The sequence below is a fragment of the Choloepus didactylus genome, chromosome 15 (genome assembly GCF_015220235.1).
Source record: "Choloepus didactylus isolate mChoDid1 chromosome 15, mChoDid1.pri, whole genome shotgun sequence".
Classification (NCBI taxonomy): Eukaryota; Metazoa; Chordata; class Mammalia; order Pilosa; family Megalonychidae; genus Choloepus; species Choloepus didactylus.
The window spans coordinates 88,280,986-88,295,393 of NC_051321.1; the positions used below are offsets into that span (position 1 = coordinate 88,280,986).

Here is a 14,408-nt window from a genome sequence, read left to right on the forward strand (position 1 = left end):
TTGAGTCCTAATTTTGTGGTTCTCTTTTATCTTTCAGGACCCTAAAATTTTCCCACCCAATTGCTAAAAGATCCCTTCCCTTTTGCCTTTTCTCATCCTCGGAAGCCATGTGCTTCAAAAAGTGCCTTTTAAAAGCATGCCTGCCCCTCTCAATCACTTGTATTTTGAAGATTTCCCTAGAGTAGGTGCCCTGATTTGCCTGTGAGCTTTTATGGTATTTTCAGACTTATGATGGACTTAGTCTTTCTTGCAGTAGTTTAGATGACTAGGCCCCATTGCTAGCTTCTATTTTCTGTTTACTCCAGTTCCCTTGGCATGCCTTTGATTGCTACAAGGCCTTGAAAGGGGTTGGGGTAAAACAAGAATTCAAAGAGTACACACTGGGGTTTGGTAATTTTTCTCTTTTTATTCAAAGTTATCATGAAAGGAGATTGAGGGTGAGGCAGGAGCTTGAAGTATTACACAATGTTTGGATTTGGTGATTTTTTTCCTTTTATTCACAGTTATTACGAAGTTTCAAATTCTCAGTCTTCAAGTTATGCTGAGGAATGGCCTTGTTGTTAAGTTTACTTTCCTCTTCTTGCTGTTTTGTGTCACTTGAGGAGGCAATGCTGGGAGGTAGGTTCTGTGTAGCCTCCAACATTGTCTGTCTACCCAGAAAAACAAATACTGTTAATAATTCTTTTCCTGAGAATTTTAAATGTATATATTTTAAATATATTCCATTTATTTGGAGATCTACTTATTTCAATTTAGATCCCTGCTGTTAGATTCCCTGTTGTTCTTTCGTAGAACATCTGGACCAGTGACTTTTAAGATTTTCAATTATCCTTGAAATCCTGCAGTTTCACTAACGTAAAAAGCTATGTGATCCAGTTTGCTAATGCTGCCAGAAGGCAAAATACCAGAAATGGCTTGGCTTTTATAAAGGGGATTTATTAGGTTACAAATTTACAGTTCCAAGGTCATAAAAGTGTCCAAACTAAGGCATCAGCAAGAGGATACCTTCACTGAAAGAAAGTCAGTGGCATCTGCAACACCTCTGTCAGCTCGGAAGACATGTGGCTGGCGTCTGCTGGTCCTTTACTCCCAAGTTGTGTTTCAAAATGGCTTTTTCCAAAATGTCTCTGGGCTTTTGTCTTAGCTCCTCTCTCTCAGTTCCTGTGTATATTTGCTTCTTTCTCCCAGGGCGTTTCTCTCTAAGAATCTGGGGGTCCTCTATTAGCTTCTCCCAGGCAAACTCTGTGCTTCATCTCTTAGCTTAGCATCTCCAAACGTCCTTCTGTCCACATCTCCAAGCATCTCCAAGCATCAGTATCAGCTCTTAGCTTCTCTCCAAAATGTCCCTCTCAGCTGCTCTGAGCTTCTTCTGTGTGTGAACTGTTTTATAGGACTCCAGTGATTGAATCAAGGCTGACCCTGAAAGGGCGGGGTCCATATCACCATGGAAATAATTTAATCAAACATTTTGCCCACAGTTGATTGAATCACATCTCTGTGGAACACTGAATCAAAAGATTTCAACCTAATCGACACTAATACATTTGCCCCTCAAGATTGCATTGAAGAATATGGCTTTTGGGGGGACACAATATATCCAAACTGGCACACTACATATTTGATTTTATTTATTCTGATCTGTGACTCCTGTTTTCTGTTCTGGAAATTCCCTAATATGTTTTGAATAACATCTCCTCTTTATTCTATCTAGTCTGTTCCAGAAATTAGCTATATATTAGAACTTCTACATCTATCTTCCATATCTCATAACTTCTTTCATATTTACCAACTCTGTCTCTCCAAGGTGTCTTCTATGTGATATCACGAGATCTTATAATTTGCTAAATCTCTCTTGAGTCAGAGCCATAACTAGTCTGTTTTCTGCATCTATTGAGTGTATTCAGGTACCTGAATATGTGTGTGTGCATGTATGCGTGTAAGCGTGTATGTGTGCGTATCGTATGGTGGAGGAAGGATGGGTTATGTATGTATATATGACTGGATATTCATTTCTATTTGGATCTTTTTGAACTACACTTTTTTCCCTCTGTGATGCCCTCTTCTGGTTTCACAGATTTTATTCTTTCTTTATATCTTTGAGTATTTTAATCACAGTTAAAAGTCCCTTTCAAACTGTTCTAGCACTTACTTCTCAGAAAGATTAATTTCATGTGTCCAGTTACATGGTGTTCTAGGTTTTTAATGCTGCCGTTTTGCAAAACACAGCTTCTAGGAAATTCATCATCATCTTCATTTAAGTTTTCAACTTGTGGCTTCTCCTGGGGAATTAAACATCCCATTCATTGAGCTTACAATTATGGCCTACCCTTTGGAAATTGGACTTGACAAACCCCACAATTGTGGGAGCCAATTCCTATAATAAATCTCCTAGTATTTACATGTACAAATGTTTTTGTTTCTCAGGAAAATCCTAATACAGCCATCACCTGGGGAGCTATGGTCAGGTCACATGGAGGACCTGAGGGTGGGTCACATGAGAAATTGAGGGCAGCTAAAGTAGGGGAGGTGAAGGCAAGTCACATGGGGAACTGAGGGCAGGTCACCTGGAAATTTGAGGGCAGATGTTCTGGTTTTCTAATGCTGCCATTATGCAAACACCAGAAATGGATTAGCTTTTATAAGGGGGCTTATTTGGTTACAATTTTACAGTCTGAAGGACATGAAAATGTCCAAATTAAAGCATTAACACAAGTATACCTTCACCAAAGGAAGGCCAATGGATCTGGAAAAACTCTGTTAGCTGGGAAAGCACATGGCTGGTGTCTGCTGATCCCAGATTGTGTTCCAGCCCCTCTCTCAGCTCCCATGCAGTCTTTAAAATGTTGCTCTTGGGGTGTTTTGTCTTCTCTTATCTTCTCTGGAGCAAAGTGTCAGCGAAAGTTTGCTATCAATGGCCCTCTCCAAAATGTCTCTCTTGACTGCAGCAGGGAGCTACTTCTGTCTGAGCTTTTATAGGGCTCCAATGATTTAATTAAGACCCAGGCTGAATGGGCGGGGCCACACCTCCATGGAAATAATCTAATCAAATTTATTACCCACAGTTGGGTGGGTCACATCTCCATGGAAACAACCCAATCCAAAGGTTTCAACCTAATCAACACTAATATATCTGCCCCCCACAAGATTGTTTTGGGGGACATAAGACATCCAAACCAGCACAGCAGGCTATGTGAGGAAGTTTAGGGCAGGGTACATGGGGAGCTGATAGCAGGTGATATGGGACAGCTGAGGGCTGGTAAAGTGGAGGAGTTGACAGATGTCTCCCGAGTAAGATGAGGTCAGGTATCATGAACAAACTGAAGGCAGATGAAGTAATGGAGCTAAGAGCCAGTCATGACATGGAGCTTAGGCCAGGTCACATGGGAGAACAGAGAGCAGATCGTGTGGCAGGAGGATTTGAGAGAAGGTTACCAGGGGAGCTGAGAGCAGTCCACCTGAGGAGCTGAGGGTAGGTAACTTGGGGGAGCTGAGGACTATGCACATGAGGGATTTGAGGGCAGATCCCATGGGGACCCAAGTTAGGTGACATGGGGGAGTAGAGGGCAGGTCAGGAGGTGGAGCTAAAGGCCAGTCTCTTTGGGGAGCTGAGGACAGGTCCTCTGGGGGACCTGAGGGCTGGCAATGCAAAGGAGCTCAGAACAGGTTACCTGGGAAGTTGAGTGCAATTCATGTGTGGGAGATGGGTCATGGGAGAACTGAGGGCAGGTCACATGTGAGTGCAGAGGACTGGTCACTTGGGGGGAACTGAGGGCAGGATGAAAGAGGAGCTGATGGCAGGTCAATTGGGGAGCAGAGAGCAAGTCACTGGGAGCTAAGGGCAGCTAACTTGACTGAGCTGGGGCAGGTCACATGAGGGGTGCCCAGACAAGGTAAAAGGGGGAGGTGAGAGTAGATGAGATGTGGTCACGTGAGGTAGCTGAGGGCAGGTCAGGTGAGGAGACGAGGGCTGGTCACATCGTGAATTTAGGGTACATCATATGTGAGTGATGGCAGGTCACATAGGGGAGCTGAGTGCGGGTCATGTGGGGAATTGAGGGCAGGTCAGGAGGGAGAGCTGAGGGCAGGTGACTAGGGGTGAGCTGAGGACAGGACACCTAGAGGACCTGGGGGTAGGTCATGGGGAGGAGTTGAGTGTAGGTAAGAGTTGGTCATGTAGGGGAGCTGAAGTCTGCTCACCTGTGGGAGCTGAGGGCAGGTCACATGGGGGACATGAGCAGAGATGAGGGTAGGTTATGTGGGCTGCTGACGACCAAAAATGAGGGGGAGCTGAGGTCAAGACTACTGGGGTGTTGGGGGTAGATCACATGGGAGCTCAGGACATGTCACATGAGTAATAAAGGTCAAGTCTCACAGGACAGCTGAGGTAGGACATGTGGACTGAGAATTTGTCACCTGGGGACTGAAAGCAGGTTACCTGGGGAAGCTGAGGACAGGTCACTTAGGGGAGCTAAGGGTATGATGCATGTGGTGGATTGTGTTTTTTGTTAACAGTGATAACACAAGCATTTATTTACTTTGTTGAGACAGAGGGGCATATAAAACATTATTCCTAAAGTAGCAAACAGAAAGGTGATTAAGAAATCTAGTTACCTTGACATTTATTTAAACTAAAAGAAAAAGTTCATAAAGGTTTCATGCAATACATACTAGTTTCTTTAACAATTGTGACAAATAGAATTAAGGAGTGCTACACTTGTTATCCATACAAAATACCCACATTTTGGGTTGTATATAATTTCAGAAATGTCTCAAATGCTTGTCAAGGTACTCTAGTAACCAAAACATACAGGCCTGTCTTATGGAATGAAGTTCAGAAAAGAAAAACAAATCACAGTGGAACAATTTGATTTCTTTAAATTTACTGAGCAAGGAAAGCAACGCTGAACTTCACATACTGATTTTACACAACTTCTGTACCGTACTTTGACTTAAATCCCAGAGCAAAAGTTAAAACTCCCCTCCTCTATTTTTGGTAAACAACTACATGGTAAGCTTAGATAACTTTTGCCCCTGGATTTTACCTGGAAATAGCCTTTTTAATTTTTTACTTAAAAGAGGGCAGGTTTAAAGGAGCCAAGAGGTCACTCTGGTGGGCACTCTTACGTACAATATAGACAACCCTTTTTAGGTTCCAATGACCTGGAATAGCTAGCAGTAAATACCTGAAACTATCAAACTACAACCTAGAACCCTTGAATCTTGAAGATGATTTTATAAAACTGTAGCTAATAAGGGGTGACAATGTGATTGGGAAAGCCACATGGACCACACTCCCCTTTGGTCAGTGTATGGATGGATGAGTAGAAAAATGGGGGCAAAAAAAAAAAAAAAAAAGGCACCCAGTGTTCTTTTTTACCTTAATTGTTCTTTGTCACATTAATTTTTATTCTTACTATTTTTGTGTGTGTGGTAATGAAAATGTTCAAAAATTAGTTTTGGTGATGAATGCACAACTGTATAATGGTACTGTGAACAACTGAATGTATGCTTTGTATGACTACATGGTATCTGAATATATCTTAAAAAACGAATTTAAAAAAAAGAGGGCAGATTTGGTACTTTAATACTGATGTCATTTATTAATATTTTATAGGGATCTGAGGAAGATTCAGATTCTTCAAGCTGATGCAACATGGGCTAGAGCTCCTGCTAAGCCAGCCTCAGATTTCTCCAGCTTATTTTGTGCACCAATTTGTGTAACAGTCTCACTCATGTTGGTCTCTAGAGCTGCCGTTATGCAAAATACCAGAAACTGGATTGGCTTTTATAAAGGGGGTTTATTTGGTTGCAAAGTTACAGTCTGAAGGCCATAAAGTGTCCAAGGTAAGACATCAACAATCGGGTACCTTCACTGGAGAAGGGCCATTGGCATCTGGAAAACCTCCTTCAGCTGGGAAGGCACATGGCTGGCGTCCGCTTGCTCCCAGGTTGGGTTTCAAAATGGCATTCTCCAAAATGTCAGTGTCAGCTTCCAATGGCCATCCTCAAAATGTATCTCTCAGCTGCAGCTAGCCGTGAGCTCCTTCTGTCTGAGCTTTTATAGGGCTCCAGTGAAATAATCAAGACCCATGCTGAATGGGCGGGGCCACACCTCCATAGAAATTATCTAATCAGAGCTATCACCTACAGTTGGGCAGGTCACATCTCCATGCTCAATGGAAACAACCTAATCCAAAGTTTCCAACTTAATCAGCACTAACACGTCTGCCCCTGCAAGATTGCATTTAAGACTATGGCTTTTTTCTGGGGGACATAATATATACAAACTGGTACAGATACCTTCACTGAAGGAAGGCCGATAGTGTCCAGAACACCCCTGTCAGTTGGGAAGGCATGTGGCTGTCATCTGCTGGTCCTTTGCTCCTGGGTTCTGGTTTCAAAATTGCTTTCTCCAAAATGTCTCCGGGTTGTCTTTCTTAGCTTCTCTCAGCTCTCTGCTTGGCTCTTCTGGGGTGTTTCTCTCCAAGCATCTGGGAGTCCTCTATTAGCTTCTCTGGGGCAAACTCTAGGCTTCATCTCTTAGCTTAGCATCTCCAAATGTCTTTCTCTCTCCATCTCCAAGCCTCTGGGTCTGTGTTGGCTCATTGCTTCTCCCAGGCTCAAACTCTGGATTACATATCTTAGCTTCTCTCCAAAATGTCTCTTTCAGCTCCTCTGAGCTCCTTCTCTCCATGAGCTCTCTTAAAGGACTCCAGCAAACCAATCACTGGATGGGTGGGGTCACATCTCCATGGGAATGATCTGATCCAAAGGTTTCACCTACAGCTGGGTGGGTCACATCTCCATGGAAACAATCTACTCCAAAAGTCCCACCCTAATCTAAAGACTAATAAGTCTGCCCCCACAAGATTGCATTAAAGAACATGACTTTTGTGGGGTGCATAATAGATTCAAACCAGCACAGTCTCTAATACCATTCTCCCATCAGTTTTTCTGCAAGAATATTGTGAACCTGTCTGCCTGGAATATAAATCCAGTTTACAGACATTTTCAAAATACTTGTCTAATGATTCCACAAATACTTCAATTAGATTGAAAATGCCTTGTTCACTTTCTGAAGAATCTATGCAGAAGACAATATAACGCAGAATAATATCTATAAATCGGTTTGTTGTCAGATTCTCCTATTAATCTCTTTCTAGGAAATCACAGACATTTTAATTTCTTTTAGATACCAAATGGAAAGTTTTCCTGATGATTTGTGGTTGTGTAGCTTCACTGAAAGGGGGGGGCGGAGAGCGAGTCAGAGACAGAGAGAAGATTAAGTAGGTTTCAGAGTCTCATAATATAATATCTAAAATTTTCAGGATACACTTGAGAATCACTCCCCATACCAAGAACTAGGAACATTACACTTTGAATGAAAAAAATAAGATGAGCAGACACCAACACTGAAGTGAATTGGATGTTTCAATTATCTGTTGAGGATTTTAAAGCAGCCATCATTAAAATGCTTCAACAAGCAAATGAAAAAATATAAAACCTCAGCAAAGAAACAGAAGTTATAAAAACAGAAAAATATGATAATTATAGACCTGAGAAAAGCAACAGGAATAAAAATACTGGCAGGATGGGATCAATAGCAGAGTGAAAATGGCAGAGGAAATAATCAGTGAATTTAAGGACACATCAATGGAATTTACCCAATATAAAAAACAGTGAGGTGCCCCCTTGAGGAGCCTGTGGAGAGTGCAGGGGTATTCGCCTACCCCACCTCCATGGTTGCTGACATGACCACAGACATAGGGGACTGGTGGTTTGATGGGTTGAGCCCTCTACCACAGGTTTTACCCTTGGGAAGACGGTTGCTGCAAAGGAGAAGCTAGGCCTCCCTATGGTTGTGCCTAAGAGCCTCCTCCCGAATGCCTCTTTGTTGCTCAGATGTGGCCCTCTCTCTCTAGCTAAGCCAACTTGAAAGGTGAAATCACTGCCCTCCCCCCTACGTGGGATCAGACACCCAGGGGAGTGAATCTCCCTGGCAACGTGGAATATGACTCCCGGGGAGGAATGTAGACCGGGCATCGTGGGACGGAGAACATCTTCTTGACCAAAAGGGGGATGTGAAAGGAAATGAAATAAGCTTCAGTGGCAGAGAGAATCCAAAAGGAGCCGAGAGGTCACTCTGGTGGGCACTCTTACGCACACCTTAGACAACCCTTTTTAGGTTCTAAAGAATTGGGGTGGCTGGTGGTGGATACCTGGAACTGTCAAACTACAACCCAGAACCCATGAATCTCGAAGACAGTTGTATAAAAATGTAGCTTATGAGGGGTGACAAGGGGATTGGGAAAGCCATAAGGACCACACTCCACTTCGTCTAGGTTATGGATGGATGAGTAGAAAAATAGGGGAAGGAAACAAACAGACAAAGGTACCCAGTGTTCTTTTTTACTTCAATTGCTCTTTTTCACTCTAATTATTATTCTTGTTATTCTTGTGTGTGTGCTAATGAAGGTGTCAGGGATTGATTTGGGTGATGAATGTACAACTATGTAATGGTACTGTGAACAATCGTAAGTACGATTTGTTTTGTATGACTGCGTGGTATATGAATATATCTCAATAAAATGAAGATTAAAAAAAAAATAAAAGACATAATGCTGAGCAAAATAAGCCAGGCACAAAAAGAGAGATATTGTATGTTACCAACTAATGTGAATTCTGTGAAAAATGTACAATGTTTTATACTGTAGAATGTAGGGGACCTAGAGATACCAATTAGTGGAGGGGGAATGATAATCTAACAAGAACAGATAAACTATGGAGGGTAATCTCAATGTTATGGGAATGCTCAGGAATGATTATGGTTTGTAAACTTTCTTGGATATAGTAAGATCATGTTGGAAGCAATAGAGTTATTTTAGGTTTTTTTTTTCTCTTATTCCTTTGTTTTCTTAGGGGTTGTTAATTTTCTTGGGGTATGGTAGGAACATGTTGGAAGCAATGTAGTTATTTTAGATTATTTGTTTTTCTTACTCCTTTGTTTGGACATGGTTTATTAATTTTCTTGGGGTATGGTAGGAACATATTGGAAGCAAAGTAGTTATTTTAGGTTATTTGTTTTCCTTAATCCATTGCTTTGTTTGAAATGTTGTGGGGTTTTTTTGGTGGTTGTTTGCCTGTTTGTTTTTAATTTTTTGATAAACAAAGTTAAAAAATTGAAAAAAATGGGAGTAAAAACTAAATGACAAATAGGGTGGGATGGGGGGATGGTTTGGGTATTCTCTTTTCACTTTTATTTTTTATTCTTATTCTGATTCTTTCTGATGTAAGGAAAATGTTCAGAAATAGATTGTGGTGATGAACGCATAACTATATGATCATACTGTGAACAGTTGATTGTATACCATGGATGACTGTATGGTTTGTGAATATATTTCAATAAAACTGAATTAAAAAAAAAAAAAAAAACAGTGAGAAAAATGATTACAGAAAATAAGAAGAGCAGAGTCTCAGGGACCTGTGGGTTCATAGCAAAAGAGCTAACACTGGAGTCCCTGAAAGAGAGAAGAGAGAGAGTCAAACTGAAAAAAATATTTGCAGAAATAATGGCTGAAAATGACTCTATTTTGGCAAAAACAAACAAACAAAAAAACCATAAACATACAGATTCAAGAATATGAGTGAACCCCAAATAAAATAAATCTAAAGTAATCCATGCCAAGACAAATTATAACTTAACTTCTAAAACCTAAAATCAAAACAAAGAAATAATCTTGAAGGCAGACAGAAAAGGTACACACTACTAGAGGGGAATATCAATTTGGATGACAGTGACTTTCTCATCTAAAACCATGGAGGCCAGAAGGAAGTGTGTAACATTGCATAAGCTAAGGAGAAATCAAGGTATTGTCAGATTAAGGCTAACTAATAAACTTTGTCACTAGCAAGGCTACAGTGAGAGAAGGAATGTATCTAAATAGAAAGAAATGATAACAGAAGACGTCTTTGACTTCAGAAAGGACTGAAGGACATCAGAATAGTAAAAAGAGGAGTAAATGTAATCAACTATACTTCCATTCCTGAGTTTCTTAAGTCATATTCGATGGCTGAAACAAAAATTATAAAAATGGCAGACTTAAACCCTAAAGTGTCAATAATATCTTAAACGTAAATGTTTTAAACATGTTTATTAAAAGACATAGATTGACAGAGTAGATTAAAAAATGATCCAACTGGATGCTGTCTACAAGAAACATTACAAATCAACAATATAGTAGATTGAAAGTAAAGGGATGGAAAAATACACACCATGCAAACATTAATTTTTTTAAAAAAAGAAGGAGTTGCTATGTTAATACTATAAAAATAGACTTCAGAGCAAAGAAAATTACTAACAGTAAAGAAGTTAATTTATTACATGATGATAAAAGGCTTATTCCTCGGGAAGACATAACAAACCTAAACATGTACATATAAAACAGCAGAATCTCAAAACATGTGAAGAAAAACTTATGGACAATAAAAGGAAAAATAGACAAATCAACAATTATAGTTGTGGACTTCAACACTCTACTCTTAGCAATTGATAGAACTACTAAATAGTAATTCAGAAATGATACAAAAGGAAGTGAACAAAAGAATAAGCCAATAGGATCCAATTGACATGTGTAGAACATTTAATACTAAAACAACAGAATACGTATTTTATAAGTGCTAATGGAACATTTACCAAAATAGACCATATATTGGGCCATAAGTAAGCCTCATTAAATTTTAAATAATTGAAATTATACATAGTATGTTCTCTGACCATAATGCAATTGGCATTGAAATAAATATAGACTAATATATCAATATAACAAAATAGATCAATATAAAACACACACACATAAATTGATTTTCTCATGATATCAGTACAATTCAATGGACAAAGAAAAATCCTTGAGACAGTTGGTACTGGAAAAACTGGTTATCCATTTGTAAAGAAACATAACAAAACAAAACAAAAACAACTTTTACCCCAACCTCACACCATAATTCAAGATGAATTATAAGACCTAAACATGAAAGTTAAATCTATAAAACTTCTACGAAAATAAAATGGAAGAATAGGTTCAGGACATTTGTAATAGGCAAAGATATTTTAGACAAGGTGCAAAAGGAACTGACCATAAAAGAAAAAAGATTAATTAAATTCCAATAAAATTAAAAATCATGTCAAAAGAAATAGTCTAGCAGAAAATATTAGCAAAACACATATATTACAAAGAACTAGTATCTAGAAAACATAGAGAATTCCTACAAATCAGCGTTAAAAAGACAAAAACTCAATAAAAATGGTCCAAATTTTTAACACTTACTTCACAAATGGCCAATATGCACATTAAAAAGTGCTCAACCTCATTATTCATCAAGCAAATGAAATTAAAAACAATAAGATACCACTACAAACCCACCAGAATGGATAAAATAAAAAGACTGACAATACCAAGTATTGAGGTTATGGAGAAGCTGGAACATTACTTGTTGGAGTGTATCATGCTACAACAACTTTGGAAAACTATTTGAAATTTCTAATGTAGTTAAATGTATACAGCAATTCCACTCCTAGATAAGAGCAAATGAATGCATACAATACAAAAAGGCTTTCACAAGATTTTTATAGCAGATTTATTCCAAATTTGGAAACAACCCAAATGTCCATCAACAGGAGAATAGTCAATTTGTAGTATAGTAATGCAATGCAATACTATAAAGCAACATAAAGAAAATATACTGACACATGCAACAACTGGATGAATCTTGAAAACATCCCACTGAGCAAAAGAAGCCAGGCTCAAAAGAATACATAATGTATTATTTCATTTACATAAAATTTAGAACAGGCAAAACGTAAGTTATGGTGATAGAATTCGGAAGAGTGGTTGTTTCTACAGAGAGGATTGTCTGGAAATGGACACAGTGAATTTTCTGGGTGTAATCGTAATAGTCCATTTCTTGATTGGTATCATGGTTACCTTGTGTTTTTTTTTTCTTTTGAAGAAAATGTTTTTATTAATTACATCATGAAACTGACATGACAGCCTATCAGAATTCAACAAGGATAAATACAGCTGTTAAAAAAATTTACATTTCTCCTGTTCTTTTCAGAGGAAAATATTACATGTTACAGCTCTTATTGACCCCAAGGACTGATTTCAGTAAAACTGTTTTGGTTTTTTTAAAAAGTAAATGGCAATTAACATACCTCTTCAAACTGCACTAAGTAGTTAGAAAGGCAACTATAAAATCTCTAATGATAACAACTGGCAAGACTAGGACTATTTTGTTAAATATTAACAAATGTTAATCTCTCTTAAGCTGTTACACCAATTGCTTGATGTAAGACAATTGCTTACATGAAGAAGAAAATGGAAGAATAGGTTCATGACATTTGTAATAGGCAAAGATATTTTAGACAAGGCACAAGGCATCATGCTGTGGGTGTCACGATGATTAACAAGTCTCTTCTTAAGTAACAGATGATTGATCAAGATGGAAGTGAGTTTTCTTTGCCAATTTTGTTGTCTTTGAAGAAGAAGCAAATAACTTTGACTTGTGAACACAGAGGCAAATATTGTGAAATAAAGCCAATATTAAAATCTTCTAACTGACAACTAAACTAACAATTAAATGGGGCAATGGACTATTTTTAGGAATAAGTCTTTGAATTTTTAAAGTAATAAGGCTTCTGGATAACTTCTCAAAATTAGCTTTCCGTTTTGGTACACGACCCAATAGACCTAACACACTTGATCTGTATTTTGATCTGTAGTTTAGTGACATCTTCTATCTACTACACTTTGCCCTTAATAAAGATTAGAGTTGTGGTTCCAGACAATTTCTACGTATAATACATTCTTAAATAAGCTTCCATTTCACTGAACTAAGGTTTTTGTGTGTTTTTTTCCACTTATGTGCCTGTGGAAAATAATTTGAGCATACACATGCATACACTTCCATGTGTGTGTGTGTGTGTGTGAGAGTGTGTGTGTATATATATATGTATTTTTTTAGTGTTTAAGTTTCTTTTACCATTAGAATAAAACTAGACTATAGAGACAACTCCTATGAACAGTGAGAAATCCTTGTCTAAGTCAAGGATGTGATGGGGCTGTAGTGAGACTTCTCATCTTCTGTTAATCCTGCCTTGCCAGGTCTGGTCACTACAGCTACATGCTAGTTCGATCCTCGGCAGCACTGGCCTCGGAAGCAACGTCTGTGAGGAACAGGATGCTGTTCATTGAGCACCTAGTGCTGACTGAGACCTCCTTAACTCTCACTGTCCACTCTGTGTCTGATCTTGGTATCAAAGTGACCATCCACAAGCTCAAGAACATCTCCCTCTGTAGAATGCCCAAATAATAGTTTCTGTGCCTCTACACTCCCTGAAGAATAGATACCCTCCTTCATCCCAGCCTCTCTCCATTTCTTGACGGCTGGAACTACACCCTCAGAGAACTCGGCTTTCGTGCGCCCAGCTCGTGCGCCCGACTCGTGCGCCCAGCTTTCGTGCGCCCAGCTCGTGCGCCCTCCACGTGCAGCTGCCGGCACACGCGATCCACCACAGCTGGGATCATCTGTTGCAGGGCAGCCACCCTTTCCAGGCGCTGCAGGGATCCGAACAGCCCCTTCCAGGTGGGAATCCTCTTCAGCCTGTTTCCTCAAAAGATTGACGTTCTGCTGGCACTGCTCTCCTTCCCAATGTGCCTTTAACGTTTTCTTCGATGTAGGGAAATAAAATGTCCGCGAAAGCAATCGGGGTTGTGGTACTTTCGGTATCTAACAGGCTCGCAGTGACTTCGACCATTTTAGGGAATGGGCCTACAGGCAGGGAGGGCGGAGGGCGCAGAGGGCGGTGGCGGCGGCGCCCCCTGGAGCGACCTGAGCACCCCACAGCCCAGCAGGGACCTCGGAGCCGCCAGCGGCGCGTGGAGAAGAGGCCACCCCGCCGCCCTGCAAGCAAAGAGGCCGCGCACCTTCCCTTGGTTTTAACACTTGCTAATACTCTACATTTAAGATTTGTGCGATTTGATGAAAGTAAATTGCATATTAAAAAATAAAAATAGGAAAAATTTAAACTATAATAAAGATATCAGGATATTATGAGTGCTTGAATCAAAATAAATTTGAAAATGTCTATGAAATGTAAAAATGCCTAGAAATGTGTAAAATACCAAAACGCAACTTGGAATATATGCATAACTTGAATAAACCTATAACCATTGAAAATATTGAGTCAGTTCTTTAAGAATTCTTCAAAGAAAACTCCAGGCCAAGATAGTTTCCAAGGCAAAGCTTACCAAACATTTAAGAAAGAAATTAATACTTTCATACCCACAATTTTAAGGGAATAGGAAAAAGAATATTTTCCAAATTAATTTTAGAACAGTCAAAATTTAGAC

General features: G+C 39.4%; 2 pseudogenes; both read right to left on the reverse strand.

Annotated features, from left to right (window-relative positions):
* Positions 1 to 5,553: 5,553 nt before the first annotated feature.
* On the reverse strand, positions 5,554 to 9,817 carry LOC119509980 (annotated as a pseudogene).
* A 2,880-nt stretch (positions 9,818 to 12,697) lies between these two features.
* On the reverse strand, positions 12,698 to 13,876 carry LOC119509784 (annotated as a pseudogene).
* Between the last annotated feature and the right edge of the window lie 532 nt (positions 13,877 to 14,408).